Source organism: Macaca fascicularis, chromosome 9, assembly GCF_037993035.2.
Source record: "Macaca fascicularis isolate 582-1 chromosome 9, T2T-MFA8v1.1".
Taxonomy (NCBI): Eukaryota; Metazoa; Chordata; class Mammalia; order Primates; family Cercopithecidae; genus Macaca; species Macaca fascicularis.
This window is the reverse complement of record NC_088383.1, coordinates 56,797,644-56,813,476: the sequence shown is the minus strand read 5'-3', so window position 1 is coordinate 56,813,476 and position 15,833 is coordinate 56,797,644.

The window sequence follows — 15,833 nt, the reverse complement described above, 5'->3', positions numbered from 1 at the left end:
TTCCTCTTCCTCTTCTTCTTCTTCCTCTTCCTCCTCCTCCTCCTCCTCCTCCTCCTCCTCCTCCTCCTCCTCCTCCTCCTCCTCCTCCTCCTCCTCCTTCTTCTTCTTCTTCTTCTTCTTCTTCTTCTTCTTCTTCTTCTTCTTCTTCTTCTTCTTCTTCTTCTTCTTCTTCTTCTTCTTCCTCCCTCTTCCTCCTCCTCTTCCTCCTTCCTCCTCCTCCTCCTCTTTCTCTTCCTCTTCTTCTTCTTCTTTTTTTTTTTTTGAGATGGAGTCTCACTGCCCAGGCTGGATTGCAGTGGCACGATCTCAGCTCACTGCAACCTCCACCTCCCAGGTTCAAGCAATTCTCCTGCCTCAGCCTCCCGGATAGCTGGGACTACAGGTGCGTGCTACCATGCCCAGCTAATTTTTGTACTTTTAGTAGAGATGGGGCTTCACTGTATTATCCTGGATGGTCTTGATCTCCTGCTCTCATGATCTGCCCACCTCAGCCTCCCAAAGTGCTGGGATCACAGGCATGAGCCACCGTGCCCGGCCAAAGCATGAATACATTTCTGATATTATACCCAATCTTGTCCTTAGAGAGGAGATACTCATCATGAAATAGCAGAACTACTGGAAGGGGCATAAGACTCATATCAGCCCATTTTGGCATCATTATGGAGAAATATGTGAAACTGAGTAATTTTTAAAGAAAAGAGATTTATTGGCTCATGGTTCTGCAGGCTGTACAAGATGCATGGTGCCAGCATTTGCTCAGCTTCTGGGAAGGCCTCAGGAATCTTACAATCATGGCAGAACACGAAGAGAAAGCTAGCATATCACATGGCATGAGTGGGAGCAAGAGAGAGAGGAGGCAGGTGCCACATTCTTTTAAACAACCAGATCTCGCATGAACTCGGAGCAAGAACTCATTACTGTGAGGTGACACTAAGCCATTCACGCAGGACCCATCCCCATGACAGAAACTCCTCCCACCAGGCCCCACTTCCAATACTGGGGATCACATTTCAACATGAGATTTGGAAGTGACAAAACATCACTGCACATTAATAAAAATTATTTTATTTAATAATTAGTAATTAATTTATTTAATTATTTAATAATTTTTATTTATGTGCAGTGATATATTATCACCTCCAAATCAAAATATAAATTATTTTATTTTAACAAGATATGGAGGTGCATATCACTGCACATAAATAAAATAATTTAGGTATTTCAAAGGTATCCCATTTAGACCTTTTTAGTTTTAAGTCTTCATAGGTTAAGTAAGAACATTTTTATAGATACTGACAGGAGATGGTGCCATAAATACTGTACATGAATCAAACTGGAGTTTCTAAAGGGGAATCTCTCATCAAGAAGAATAACTTGGACTTAAAGGGATTATTGCCTATAATCTGAGCTCTCTTTCTCTCTTTTTTTTTTTTTTTAAGATTCATGGGATGTATGAGCATGTTTGTCACACAGGTATATTGCATAATGCTGGGGTTTAGGTTTCTATTGAACTCATCACCCAGATAGTGAACATAGTATCCAATAGGTAGTTTTTACACCTTGCTTTCCTTTTTTCCCCACTTACGGGGTCCCTGGTTGTCTATTTTTTCCATCTTTATGTCCATGACTATCCAATGTTTAGTGCCCACTTACAAGTGAGAACATGCAGTATTTGACTTTCTGTTTCTGTTTTAATTTGTTTAGGGTAATGGGCCTCCAGCAGCATCCATGTTGCTGCAAAGGACATTTCAATCTTTTTGTTGGCCACATAATATTCCATGGCATATATGTGCCACACTTTCTTTATTCAATCCTAATTGGCACTTAGGTTGATTCAATGACTTTGCTATTGTGAATAGTGCTGCAATAAACATATGATTGCAGGTTTCTTTTTGACAGAAAAAAAATATTTTGCTTTTGGTAGATACCCAGTAGTGGTATTTTTTTCATTCTTTAAGAAATCTCCAATTCTGAAGTGGTCAAGATGGCTGACTAGAAGCAGCTAATGTGTACCACTCTCACAGAGAGGAACGGGAAGGGCGAGTAAATGCAGCACCTTCAACTGAAACATCTGGGTACACACATTGGGACTAATCAAGAAAACAACTCTACCCACAGAAAATGGAGAAAAGTCAGGCAAGACACAGCCCACCAGGAAGACACATGGAGCCAGGGAAACCTCCCCCATCCAGGAAGACAGTACTGGAAAATCAGAGGTAACTAGGGACTAGAGTGGACCCCCAGCATACTGCAGCAGCCCTAAGGAAAAGTGGACAGACTGTTACATGGATGCCCATTCCAATATCGCCTCACTGGGAAGATGCTTAAGGCCCAGGCCTCCAGCCACCCCCTACCAGGGCTAGGGAGCCAGGAGCAGCTCTGCAACTCCCTGGATGGAGCTCCTAGTGGGAGGGGTGGGTTGCCATCTTTGCTGTCTTGCAGCCCTTGCCCTTGCTGTCTCCAGGTGTGGAAGAGTCTGTGGGGACCAGGGGCTGGTCCAGACCCCCAGCAGAGAACAACCTTCTCTCAGAAAAGTGGCCAGATTATTCTCCATGCAGATTCCAGTTCTTACTTCTCCTCACTGGGCAGGGCCACCCGACCTAGATTCCAGTACAACCACCCTGCCTCTGCCTGATCACCACAATCAGAGGGAGCCCAGCATTCCCCAAGGAGGAAATCCCAGAGTCAAGCCACAACCCCTCTGCCACTACAGTTGCAGTGGCGCAGCCCTAACAGCCCTAGAACTGGGAAGGAGCAAAAGGCCTAGTCATTATGCTGGCACTTCCAGCACACTGCAGCCACCATACAGACAGGAGTCCAACCCCTCTTTTCTGGGAACCCCCATCCCCACTCCAGAAGGCAAGACTCCTGGTTCATGAATACAGAACAGTCACTGCACCCACAGCTGAGTGAATACCACTGTAGTAACCCAGAGTTTTCCTGGGAAGAGGGTCCCAGAGGCGTCTAACAGACCTTCTGCCACTTCCACAGTAACAGTTATATTCCAGATGCCCTTAATTTGGGGAAGATATAAATCATTATACCATAAAGACATATGCATGCGAATGTTCATTGCAGCAGTGTTCACAATAGAAAAGACATGGAATTAACCTAAATGCCTATCAATGACAGATTAGATTTTTTTAAAAAAGTGGTACATATACACCATGAAATACTATGCAGCCATAAAAAACAGGATGCTATCTTTTGCAAGAACATGGATGGAGCTAGAGGCTATTATTTTTAGCAAAATAATGCAGGAAGAGAAAACAAAATACTGCAGATTTTCACTTATAAGTGGGAGCTAAATGATGAGAACTCATTAACAAAAAGAAGGGAATGACAGACAGTGGAATCTGCTAGAGGATGGAAGGTGAAAGGAAGGAGATGAGCAGAAAAAAATAACTATTGGGTATGAAGCTTAATACCTGGGTGATGAAATAATCTGTACAACAAACCCTCATGATACGACTTTACCTGTATAACAAACCTGAACATATGCTCCGGAAAAAAATTTCTTTAAAAGAAATCTTCATACTGTTTCTATAGGAGTTGAACTAATATACATTCTCACCAAGAGTGTATAAACATTCTCTTTTCTCTGCACCCTCACCAATATCTGTTATTTGAAAAATGTTTAAAGATAGCTATTCTGACTCGTGTGAGGTGGTATCTCATTGTGGTTTTGATTTGCATCTCTCTGATAATTAGCGATGTTGAGTATTTTTTCATATGTTTGTTGGACACTTGTATGTCTTGAGAAGCATCTGTTCATGTCCTTTGTCTGTTTGATAAGGGAGTCATTTGGGGGTTTTTGTTGTTGATTTGTTTAAGATCTTTACAGATTCTATATATTAGTACCTTGAAGGATGCTTAGTTTGCAAATATTTTCTCCCAGTTTTTAGGTTGTCTGCTTATTCTGTTGATGGTGTTTTCTATGTGTGTGTTAGTGTGTATGTGTGTGTGTGTGTGTGCAGAAGCTCTTTAGTTTTTGTGTGTTTTTTTTCTTTTTTTACTATACTTTAAGTTCTGGGGTACATGTGTAGAACATGCAGGTTTGTTACATAGGTACACACGTGCCATGGTGGTTTGCTGCACCCATCAACCCATCACCTACATCAGGTATTTCTCCTAACGTTATCCTTCCCCTAGCACCCCCCACCCCCAAACAGACCCCGGTGTGTGATGTTCCCCTCCCTATGTCCATGTGTTCTTGCTGTTCAACTCCCACTTATAAGTGAGAACATGCAGTGTTTGGTTTCCTGTTCATGTGATAGTTTGCTGAGAATGATGGTTTCCAGCTTCACCCATGTCCCTGCAAAGGACATAAATTCACCCTTTTTATGGCTGCATAGTATTCCATGGTGTATATGTGCCACATTTTATTTACCCAGTCTATTATTGATGGACATTTGGGTTGGTTCTAAGTATTTGCTATTGTGAATAATGCCACAATAAACATATGTGTGCATGTGTCTTTATAGTAGAATGATTTATAATCCTTTGAGTATATACCCAGTAATGGGATTGCTGGGTGGAATAGTATTTCTAGTTCCAGATCCTTGAGGAATCACCACACTGTCTTCCACAATGGTTGAACTAATTTACACTCCCACCAACAGTGTAAAAGCGTTCCTATTTCTCCACATCCTCTCCAGCACCTGTTGTTTCCTGACTTTTTAATGATTGCCATTCTAACTGGTGTGAGATGGTATCTCATTGTGGTTTTGATTTGCATTTATCTGATGACCAGTGATGATGGGCATTTTTTTGATATGACTATTGGCTGCATAAATGCCTTCTTTTGAAAAGTGTCTGTTCATATCCTTTGCCCACTTTTTGATGGGGTTGTTTGTTTTTTCTTGTAAATTTGTTTTGTTTTGGTTTTTGGTTTTTGAGATGGAGTTTCACTCTTGTTGCCCAGGCTGGAGTGCAATGGCATGATCTTGGCTCACCACAACCTCTGTCTCCCAGGTTCAAGCGATTCTCCTGCCTCAACCTCCCAAGTAGCTGAGATTACAGGCATGCATCACCAGGCCCGGCTAATTTTGTATTTTTAGCAGAGACAGGGTTTCTCAATGTTGGTCAGGCTGGTCTCAAACTCCCGACTTCAAGCAATTCTCCCACCTCAGCCTCCCAAAGTGCTGGAATTACAGGTATGAGCTACCACACCTGGTCTTTTTCTTGTAAATTTGTTTAAGTTCTTTGTAGATTCTGGATGTGAGCCCTTTGTCAGATGGATAGATTGCAAAAGTTTTCTCCCATTCTGTAGGTTGCCTGTTCACTCTAATGATAGTTTCTTCTGCTGTGCAGCAGCTCTTTAGTTTAATTAGATCCCATTTGTCAATTTTGGCTTTTGTTTCCATTGCTTTTGGTGTTTTAGACATGAAGTGTTTGCCCATGCCTATGTACTGAATGGTATTGCCCAGGTTTTCTTCTATGATTTGTATGGTCCTAGGTCTTATGTTTAAGTCTTTGACCCATCTTGAGTTGACTTTTGTATAAGGTGTAAGGAAGGGGTCCAGTTTCAGTTGTGTCAGATTTGTCAAAGATCAGATGGTTGTAGATGTGTGGTGTTATTTCTGAGGCCTTTCTTGTGTTCCATTGGTCTATATATCTGTTTTGGTACCAGTACCATGCTGTTTTGGTTACTGTAGCCTTGTAGTATAGTTTGAAGTCAGGTAGCATGATGCCTCCAGCTTTGTTCTTCTTGCTCATGATTGTCTTGGCTATGTAGGCCCTGTTTTGGTTCCATATGAACTTTAAAGTAGTTTTTTCCAATTCTATGCAGAAAGTCAGTGGTTGCTTGATGTGGATAGCATTGAATCTATAAATTACTTTGGGCAGTATGGCCATTTTCACAATATTGATTCTTCCTATCTGTGAGCATGGAATATTTTTTCCATTTGTTTGTGTCCTCTCTTATTTCCTTGAGCAGTGGTTTGTAGTTCTCCTTGAAGAGGTCCCTCACATCCCTTGTAAGTTGTATTCATAGGTATTTTATTCTCTTAGTAGCAATGGTGAATGGGAGTTCACTCATGATTTGGCTTTCTGCTAGTCTGTTATGGGTGCATAGGAATGCTTGTTATTTTTGTACATTGATTTTGTATCCTGAGACTTTGCTGAAGTTGCTTATCAGCTTAAGGTGATTTGGGGCTGAGATGATGGGGTTTTCTAAATATACAATCACATCATCCGCAAACAGAGACAATTTGACTTCCTCTCTTCCTATTTGAATACCTTTATGTCTTTCTCTTGCCTGATTGCCCTGGCCAGAACTTCCAATACTATGTTGAATAGGAGGGGTAAGAGAGGGCATCCTTGCCTTGTGCCGGTTTTCAAAGGGAATGCTTCCAGTTTTTGCCCATTCAGTATGATATTGGCTGTGGGTTTGTCATAAATAGCTCCTATTATTTTGAGATATGTTCCATTGATATCTAGTTTATTGAGAGTTTTTAGCATGAAGGGATGTTGAATTTTGTCAAAGGCCTTTTCTGCATCTATTGAGATAATCACGTGGTTTTTGTCATTGGTTCTGCTTATTTGAATTACATTTATCGATTTGCGTATGTTGAACCAGCCTTGCATCCCAGGTATGAAGCCAACTTGATTGTGGTGGATAAGCTTTTTGATGTGCTGCTGGATTTGGTTTGCCAGTATTTTATTAAGGATTTTTGCATTGATATTCCTCAGGGATATTGGCCTGAAATTTTCTTTTTTTTGTTGCATCTCTGCCAGGTTTTGGTATCAGGATGATGCTGGCCTCATAAAATGAGTTGGGGAGGATTCTCTTTTTTCCTATTGTTTGGAGTAGTTTCAGAAGGAATGGTATCAGCTCCTCTTTGCACCTCTGGTAGAATTTGGATGTGAATCCATCTGGTCCTGGACTTTTTTTTGGTTGGCAGTCTATTAATTACTGCCTCAATTTCAGAACTTGTTATTGGTTTATTCAGGGATTCGACTTCTTCCTGGTTTAGACAGGAGGGTATATGTGTCCAGGAATTTATCCATTTCTTCTAGATTTTCTAGTTTATTTGTGTAGAGGTGTTTATAATATTCTCTGATGGTGGTTAGTATTTCTGAGGGATCAGTGGTGATATACCCTATATCATTTTTTATTGCATCTATTTGATTCTTCTCTCTTTTCTTCTTTATTAGCCTGGCTAGCAGTCTACCTATTTTGTCAATCTTTTCAGAAAACCAGATCCTGGATTCATTGATTTTTTGAAGGGTTTTGCATGTCTCTATCTCCTTCAGTTCTGCTCTGATCTTAGTTATTTCTTGTCTTCCACTAGCTTTTTAATTTGTTTGCTGTTGCTTTTCTAGTTCTTTTAATTTTGATGTTAGGGTGTCAATTTTAGATCTTTCCTGCTTTCTCTTGTGGGCATTTAGTGCTATAACTTTCCCTCTACACATTGCTTTAAATGTGTCCCAGAGATTCTGGTATGTTGTGTCTTCATTCTCACTGGTTTCAAAAAACACCTTTATTTCTGCCTTCGTTTCATTATTTACCCAGTAGTCATTCAGGAGCAGGTTGTTCAGTTTCCGTGTAGTTGTGTGGTTTTGAGTGAGTTTCTTAATCCTGGGTTCTAATTTGATTGCACTGTGGTCTGAGAGACTGTTTGTTATGATTTCCATTTTTTTGCATTTGCTGAGGGGTGTTTTGCTTCCAATTAAGTGGTCAATTTTAGAATAAGTGCAATGACGTGCTGAGAAGAATGTATATTCTGTTGATTTGGGGTGGAGAGTTCTGTAGATATCTTTTTGTCCTGTTTGGTCCAGAGCTGAGTACAAGTCCTGAATATCCTTGTTAATTTTCTGTCTTGTTGATCTGTCTTAATATTGACAGTGGGGTGTTAAAGTCTCCCACTATTATTGTGTGGGAGTCTAAGTCTCTTTGTAGGTCTCTAAGAACTTGCTTTATGAATCTGGGTGCTCCCATTTTGGGTGCATATATATTTAGGATAGTTAGGTCTTCTTGATGCATTGATCCCTTTACCATTACGTAATGCCCTTCTTTGTCTCTTTTGATCTTTGTTGGTTTAAAGTCTGTTTTATCAGAGATTAGGATTGCAACTCCTGCTTTTTTGCTTTCCATTTGCTTGGTAAATATTCCTCCATCCCTTTATTTTGAGCCTATGTGTGTCTTTGCACGTGAGATGGGTCTCCTGAATACAGCACACTGATGGGTCTTTACTCTTTATCCAACTTGCCAGTCTGTCCTCTAATTGGGGCATTTAGCCTATTTACATTTAAGGTTAATATTGTTATGTGTGAATGTGATCCTGTCATTATGATGCTAGCTGGTTGTTTTGCCAGTTAGTTGATGCAGTTTCTTCATAAATTGTAAATAGCTTCGGCTATTTAGGCTTTCTTTACAATTCGGTATGTTTTTGCAGTGGCTGGAACCAGTTGTTCCTTTCCATGTTTAGTGCTTCCTTCAGGAGTTCTTGTAAGGCAGGCCTGGTGGTGACAAAATCTCTCAGCATTTGCTTGTCTGTAAAGGATTTTATTTCTCCTTCACTTACAAAGTTTGGCTGGATATGAAATTCTGGGTTGAAAATTCTTTTCTTTAAAAATGTTGAATATTGGGGCCAGGCACGGTGGCTCAAGCCTGTAATCCCAGCACTTTGGGAGGCTGAGACGGGCGGATCACGAGGTCAGGAGATCGAGACCATCCTGGCTAACACAGTGAAACCCCGTCTCTACTAAAAAAATACAAAAAACTAGCCGGGCAAGGTGGCGGGCACCTGTAGTCCCAGCTACTCCGGAGGCTGAGGCAGGAGAATGGCATAAACCTGGGAGGCGGAGCTTGCAGTGAGCTGAGATCCGGCCACTATACTCCAGCCCGGGCGACAGAGCGAGACTCCATCTCAAAAAAAAAAAAAAAAAATGTTGCATATTGGCCCCCACTCTCTTCTGGCTTGTAGGATTTCTGCAAGAGAGATCCGCTGATAGTCTGATGGGCTTCCCTTTGTGGGTAATCCAATCTTTCTCTCTGGCTGCCCTTAACATTTTTTCCTTCCTTTCAACCTCGGTAAATCTGACAATTATGTGTCTTGGCAGTCTGACCCTTAGTAGAGTTCGAACACTGTGCTAGGAGGTCCACTTCTGTCTTCAGAGCTGTCAGCTTCATACTCCTTGCTCTTCTCAAGGAGTATCTTTGTGGTGTTCTCTGTATTTCCTGAATTTGAATGTTGGCTTGTCTTGCTAGATTGGGGAAGTCCTCTTGGATAATATCCTGAAAACTGTTTTCCAACTTGGTTCCATTCTCCTCATCACTTTCAAGTTCACCAATCAAACATATATTTGGTCTTTTCACGTAGTCCCATATTTCTTGGAGGCTTTGTTCATTCCTTTTTATTCTTTTTTCTCTAATCTTATTGATATCCTTTCTTCCACTTGATCAATTTGGCTATTAATACTTGTGTATGCTTCAAGAAGTTCTCATGCTGTGTTTTTCAGCTCCATCAGGTCATTTATGTGCTTCTCTACACTGGTTATTCTAGTTAGCAATTCGTCTAACCTTTTTTCAGGGTTCTTAGCTTCCTTGCATTGGGTTAGAACATGCTCCTTTAGCTTGGAGGAGTTTATCATCCACCTTCTGAAGCCTACTTCTGTTAATTCGTCAAACTCATTCTCCAACAAGTTTTGTTCCCTTGCTGGCGAGGAGTTGTGATCCTTTGGAGGAAAAGAGGCGTTCTGGCTTTTGGAATTTTCAGCCTTTTCGTGCTGGTTTCTCCCTATCTTTGTGGATTTATCTGCCTTTGGTCTTCATTGTTGGTGACCTTCAGATGGGGTCTTTGAGTGGACATGCTATTCCTTTCTGTTTGTTTGTTTTCCCTCTGACAGTCTGGCCCCTCTCCTGCCCATCTGCTGGAGTTTGCTGGAGGTCCACTCCTGACCCTGTTTGCCTGGTATCACCAGTGGAGGCTGCAGAACAGCAAAGATTGCTGCCTGAGTTTTCCTCTGGAAACTTCGTCGCAAAGGGGCACCTGTCAGATAACAACCAGAGTTCTCTGTATGATGTGTCTGTCGGCCACTACTGGGAGGTGTCTCCCAGTCAGGATACACGGGGGTCAGGGACCCACTTGAGGAGGCAGTCTGACCCTTAGTAGAGTTCGAACACTGTACTGCGAGGTCCACTTCTGTCTTCAGAGCTGTCAGGCAATGACATTTAACTCTGCTGAAGCTGCACCCACAGCCGCCCCTTTCCCCAGGTGCTCTGTCCCAGGGAGATTGGGTTTTATCTATAAGTCCCTGACTGGGGCTGCTGCCCCTTTTTCAAAGATGCCCTGCCCACAGAAGAGAAAGCTGGCAGTCTGGGCACAGCAGCCTTGCTGAGCTGCAGTGGTCACTGCCCAGTTTGAACTTCCCAGTGGCTTTGTTTACACTGTGAGCATAAAACCACCTACTCAAGCCTCAACAATGGCGGACGCCCCTCCCCCAACCAGGCTTGCACGTCCCAGGTCCATCTCAGACAGCTGCTGTGCTGGCAGTGAGAATTTCAAGCCAGTGGATCTTAGTTTGCCAGGCTTTCTGGGGGTGGGACCCACCGAGCCAGACCACTTGGTTTCTTGGCTTCAGCACCCCTTTCCAGGGGAGTGAAAGGTTCTGTCTCACTGGCATTTCAGGTGCCCCTGATGTATAGGAAAAAAAGAACTCCTGCAGCTAGTTCAGTGTCTGCCCAAATGGCCACCCAGTTTTGTGCTTGAAACCCAGGGCATTGGAGGGGTAGGCACCAGAGGGAATCTCCTAGTTTTCAGGTTGCAAAGACCATGGGACGAGCACAGTATCTGTGCCAGAGTTCCTCAGGCTCAGTCCCTCACAGCTTCCCTGGGGAGGGGAGAAAATTCCCTGATCCCTTGCACTTCCTGGATGAGATGATACCCCACCCTGCTTTGGAACACCCTCCGTGGGCTGCACCAACTGTCCAACCAGTCCCAATGAGATGAACTGGGTAACTCAGTTGGAAATGCAGAAATCACCCACCTTCTGGGTCTATCTTGCTGGGAGCTATAGGCCACAGCTGTTCCTATTTGGCCATCTTGCCAGCAATCCTCCAGCTCTTTAGTTTAATTAGGTCCCATGTGTCAGTTTTTGGTTTTGTTGCATTTGCCTTTAAGGTCTTAATCATAAATCTTCCCCTAGACCAATGTCCAGAAGAGTTTTTATTATATTTTCTTCTAGGGTTTTTACAATGTGAGGTCTAACATTTAAGTCTTTAATCCATCTCGAGTTAACTTTTATATATGATGAGAGGTAGGGATTCAGTTTTATTCTTCTGCATATGGCTAGCCAGTTTTCCCAGCACTATTTAGTGAATAAGATGTTCTTTCCCAATTGTTTATTTTGTTAACTTTGTCAAAGATCAGTTAGTTGTCAGTATGTGGCTTTACTTCCAGGATCTGTAATCTGTTCCATTGATCTATGCATCTATTTTTGTACCAGTACCATGCTGTTTTGGTTATTATAGCCTTGTAGTATAGTTTGAAGTTGGGTAATAAGAAAAAAGCCTCAGGCTTTGCTTTGTTTGTTTGTTTGTTCTGCTTAGGATTGCTTTGGCTATTTAGGCTTTTTAATTCCACCTGAATTTTAGAATTAGTCTCTCTAATTCCATGAAAAAACATGTTGGGAATCAGATAGGAATTGCATTGAATCTGTAGACTGTTTTGGGAAGCATGGTAATTTTAACAATTTTGATTGTTCCAGTTCATGAACATGGAATGTTTTCCCATTTGTTTGTGTCATGCATGATTTCTTTAATCAGTGTTTGTGGTTCTCTTCATAGATATCTTTCACCTTCCTGGTTAAATGTATTCCCTGATATTGTGTGTGTGTGTGTGTGTGTGTGTGTGTGTGTGTGTGTGTGTGTCTATTATAAGTGAGACTGCATTCTTGATTTGGTTCTCAGGTTGAACATTATTACTATATAGAAATGCTACTGATTTCTGTACATTGATTTTGTATTCTCAAACTTTACTGAAGTTGTTTATCAGGTCAAGGAGTGTTTTGGAGGAACCCTAAGTGTTTTCCAGGTATAGAATTATATCATCAGGGAACAGATCATTTGACTCCCTCTTTTCCTACTTGAATGCCTTTTATTTTTCTCTCTTGCCTGACTGCTCTGGCTAGGACTTCCTGTACTATGTTGAGTAGGAGTGGTGAGAGTATACATCCTAGCCTTGTTCCAGTTCTTAGGAGAAATGCATCCAACTTTTGCCCATTCAGTATAATGTTCACTGTGGTTTGCCATACATGGGTCATCTTAAATTGAAGTATGTTACTTTGATGCCTACTTTGTTGAGGGTTCTTATCATGAATGGATGTTGAATTTTATCAAATGCTTTTCCTGGGTCTATTGAGATGATAATATGGTTTTTAATTCTGTTTGTGTGGTGAATTATATTTATTGATTTGCATGTGTTGAATCATTTTGCAACACAGGTATAAAGCCCACTTGATTGTGAAGAATTATCTTTCTGGTGTGCCGCTAGATTTGGTTTGCTAGTATTTTGTGGAAGATTTTTGCATCTATGTTCATCAGGGGTACTGGCCTGCAGTTTTCTTTTTTGTTGTTGTTTCCTTGCCAGACTTTGATATCAGGATGACACTGGTTTCATAGAATGAGTTAGGGAGGAATCCCTCCTTCTTGATTTTTTGGAATAGTTTCAGTAAGATTGGTACCAGTTCTTCTTTGTATATCTGGTAAAATTTGGCTGTGAATCCCTGTAGTCCAGGACACTTTTGGTTGGTAGATTTTTATTACTGATTCAATTTCTTAACTCATTATTAATCTGTTTAGGATTTCAAGTACTTCCTAGGTCAATCTTGGGAGGCTGTGTTTCCAGGAATTTATTCATTTCCTCTAGGTTTTCTAGTTTGTGCACATAGAGGTGTTTATAGTAGTCTCTGAAGATCTTTGTATTTCTGTGGTATCAATTGTAATATCATCTTTGTCATTTCTGATTGTGTTTATTCAGATCTTCTGTCTTTTTTTCTTGGCTAATTTAGCTAACAGTTTTTCAATGGGTCTAATGGCCCAACTCTTCCCTTCACTGATCCTTTGTATGGGTTTTTTGGACTCAATTTTATTTAGTTCTGCTCTGATCTTAGTTGTTTTGTTTCTTCTGCCAGCTTAGGGTCTACTTTGTTCTTATTTTTCTAGTTCATTTAGGTGTGATACTAGATTATTAAATTGAGCTCTTTATACCTTCTTGATGTAAGGATGTAGTGCTATGAGCTTTCCTCTTAACATTTTGCTGTATCCCAGAGATTTGGTATGTCATATCTCTGTTTCCACTTGTTTGAGTTCTGACTTAATTTTGTTGTTTACCTAAAAGTTATCAAAAGCAAGTTATTTCCTTTCCCTGCATTTGTGTTGTCTTGAAGATCTTTCTTATGTTAATCTCAAATTTTGGGGCACTGTGGTCCAAGAAGATGCTTGATATGATGTCATTTTTAAAAAAATGTATTGAGACTTGCTTTATGACCTCGCATGTGATTAATATGAGAGAATTTCATGAACAGAGAATATCTATTCTGTGGTTGTGGGTGAAGTATTCTGCAGATATCCCTTAAGTCTATTTGGTGAAGTGTCAAATTTAAGTCCAGAGTTTCTTTATTAGTTTTCTGCCTTGATGATCTGTCTAATGCTGTCAGTGTGGTGTTAAAGTCCCCCACTAATACTGTATGGACATCTATCTCTTTTCTTAGGTCTAGTAGTATTTGTTTTATAAATCCGGGTGCTCTGATGTTGGGTGCATATATATTTAAATTACTTAAATCTTGTTGAATTGAACCCATCATTATTACATAATGCCCTTCTTTGTCTTTTTTTTTTTTTTTTTTTTTTTTAACTATTGGTTTAAAATCTGTTTTATCTGATACAGGAATAGCCACCCCTGCTTTTCTTTGGTTTCCACTTATGTGACAGATTTTTCTCCATGCCTTTACTTTGAGCCTACGGGTGTCACTGCATGTGAGGCTGGTCTCCTGAAGGCAGCAGAATGTTGGGTCTCATGTTTTTCTATCCAGTTTGCCTCGGAAAATGTCTATCTTTAGTGCTCTGGGGCTTTGACAGCAGGGTGCTCCCTGCCTCAGAGCTTCAGGGAAGGCAGCTTATCAGAGGCAAGATCAGAGCTGAGACTAAGGCTCAGAAGACAACTGAGCCTTGGCTTGCAATATTAGTAGGTGCAGAGAAGAGCCCTCAAAGCAGAGGAACGAGGGATGGTGCCTGAGACATGGTTGGGTCTTCTAGGGTCTGGGATGTGGGTGCCTGGAGTTCCTGCTTTCAGGCTTATTTCATGGACTAGCACTAAGCCCTTGTGGTGGCAGATTTTTGTTTGCTCATGCAATTCAAGCTGCCGTCCAGTAGATGGCACTTAAGAGTAAGAGCCGGCAAGGTGGCTGGTGCTGAATGGATGCATTCACCCTGAATACATCAGGAAGAGATTAGATGGGGTGTATTGAGGTCCTGAGGCAAAGAGGTGGGTGCTGCAAATCTCCATCCTGAGCCAACAGGAATGCAATCCACTCTCCTGTGATGCCCCTGTCACAGGACCCATGACCTTCTGTTTATAAAGACTTCATCCTTTGGTTCCTGGCTGGGGGCTGTGGATATGTGTCTCTGATGAATATCACTAAAATGGGGCCTGAAGCAGAGCCTCTTCCCCTAGTCCATGGCAGGCAATTCCATGGTCTGTCCTCCATTGCCAGGATAATGCTGCTCTGTGTAAGATGAAGGAGTTAGGTCCTTGCCTTCATGAAAGCTGGAAGCAGGTAAAGGCTCAATTTCAGCAGGGGTGGTGCCACCATGAAAAGCACTTTCCTTGACTTCATGCTCACCATCCCTAGCAGGAAGGACCACCTTTGCATCTACAACAGTGTATGGTGGGGGAAGTGAGAGATGACCCCCTTCCTAACATTTGTTCCCAGTCATCAATGATGCCCCCTGCAGCAGTGGGCCCCACACCCACATTCTCTTTATCTTAACAGGCGCTTTGGCAGGATGTGCTTCCTTTCCTCTTCCTTTAAGGGCAGTCCACCCCAAGGGTTAGAACACCATGGGGACCTGCCATGCTAGCCAAAGTGAGAGCAGGGGGGACATGGTGGTACAGTGACTGAAGGGCAGAAAATCCTCAGGCAGGGCAGTAGCACCATCGATGCACACTCAGTATAGTGCCCACAATCTCAGTTTGCTTCTGAGGGCAATGTAGGCATGCCTGCACAAACTGGCCAACCAGTTTGCTGTCCCTGGTGAGTTCTCAAATAGCTACCAATAGTGTTTCCCTGGGTCAAGAGCGAAGAGGTGCTCTCCAAAAGTTGGGTGTTCAGTAGATTGTCACAGGGGAGAGAAGAGCAGAGAAGCACTCCCACCTACACTTTCCACAGGGCTCTGAGTTCCTTGGGGGTTGATCTCAGCCAGACTCTTGCTGCTTTCCTTTTCCATGCCTCAGCTTCTTTCTGTGGGCATGATGACAGGCCCTGGCTCTTTTCCCTCTGTTTTCAGTTCAGAACTTGTTCATTTAACAGTAACTTAGACCTTCTTCCTAAGGAGATCTGGCATCCAACGTCCCTAGTCCGCCATCTTGAAAAAAAACCGGATTATCTTTTCAAGTGACCAAAGACTGAAAGAGAAAGATGTTTTAGATCTGGTGTGCTGCCCTCAAGGTGTCACTCTTGTGTCACTTCTTCCCTTTTACATGGCTCACTAAATCCAGGAATCACGAGCAGTTACGGCACTAGAAGAACAACCCTTCTCATGTGCCCACCAGGGTAAACAAGCTTCCCTGCATGTTCTTCTTGGAGATTCCCTGGGGGACAATCACATG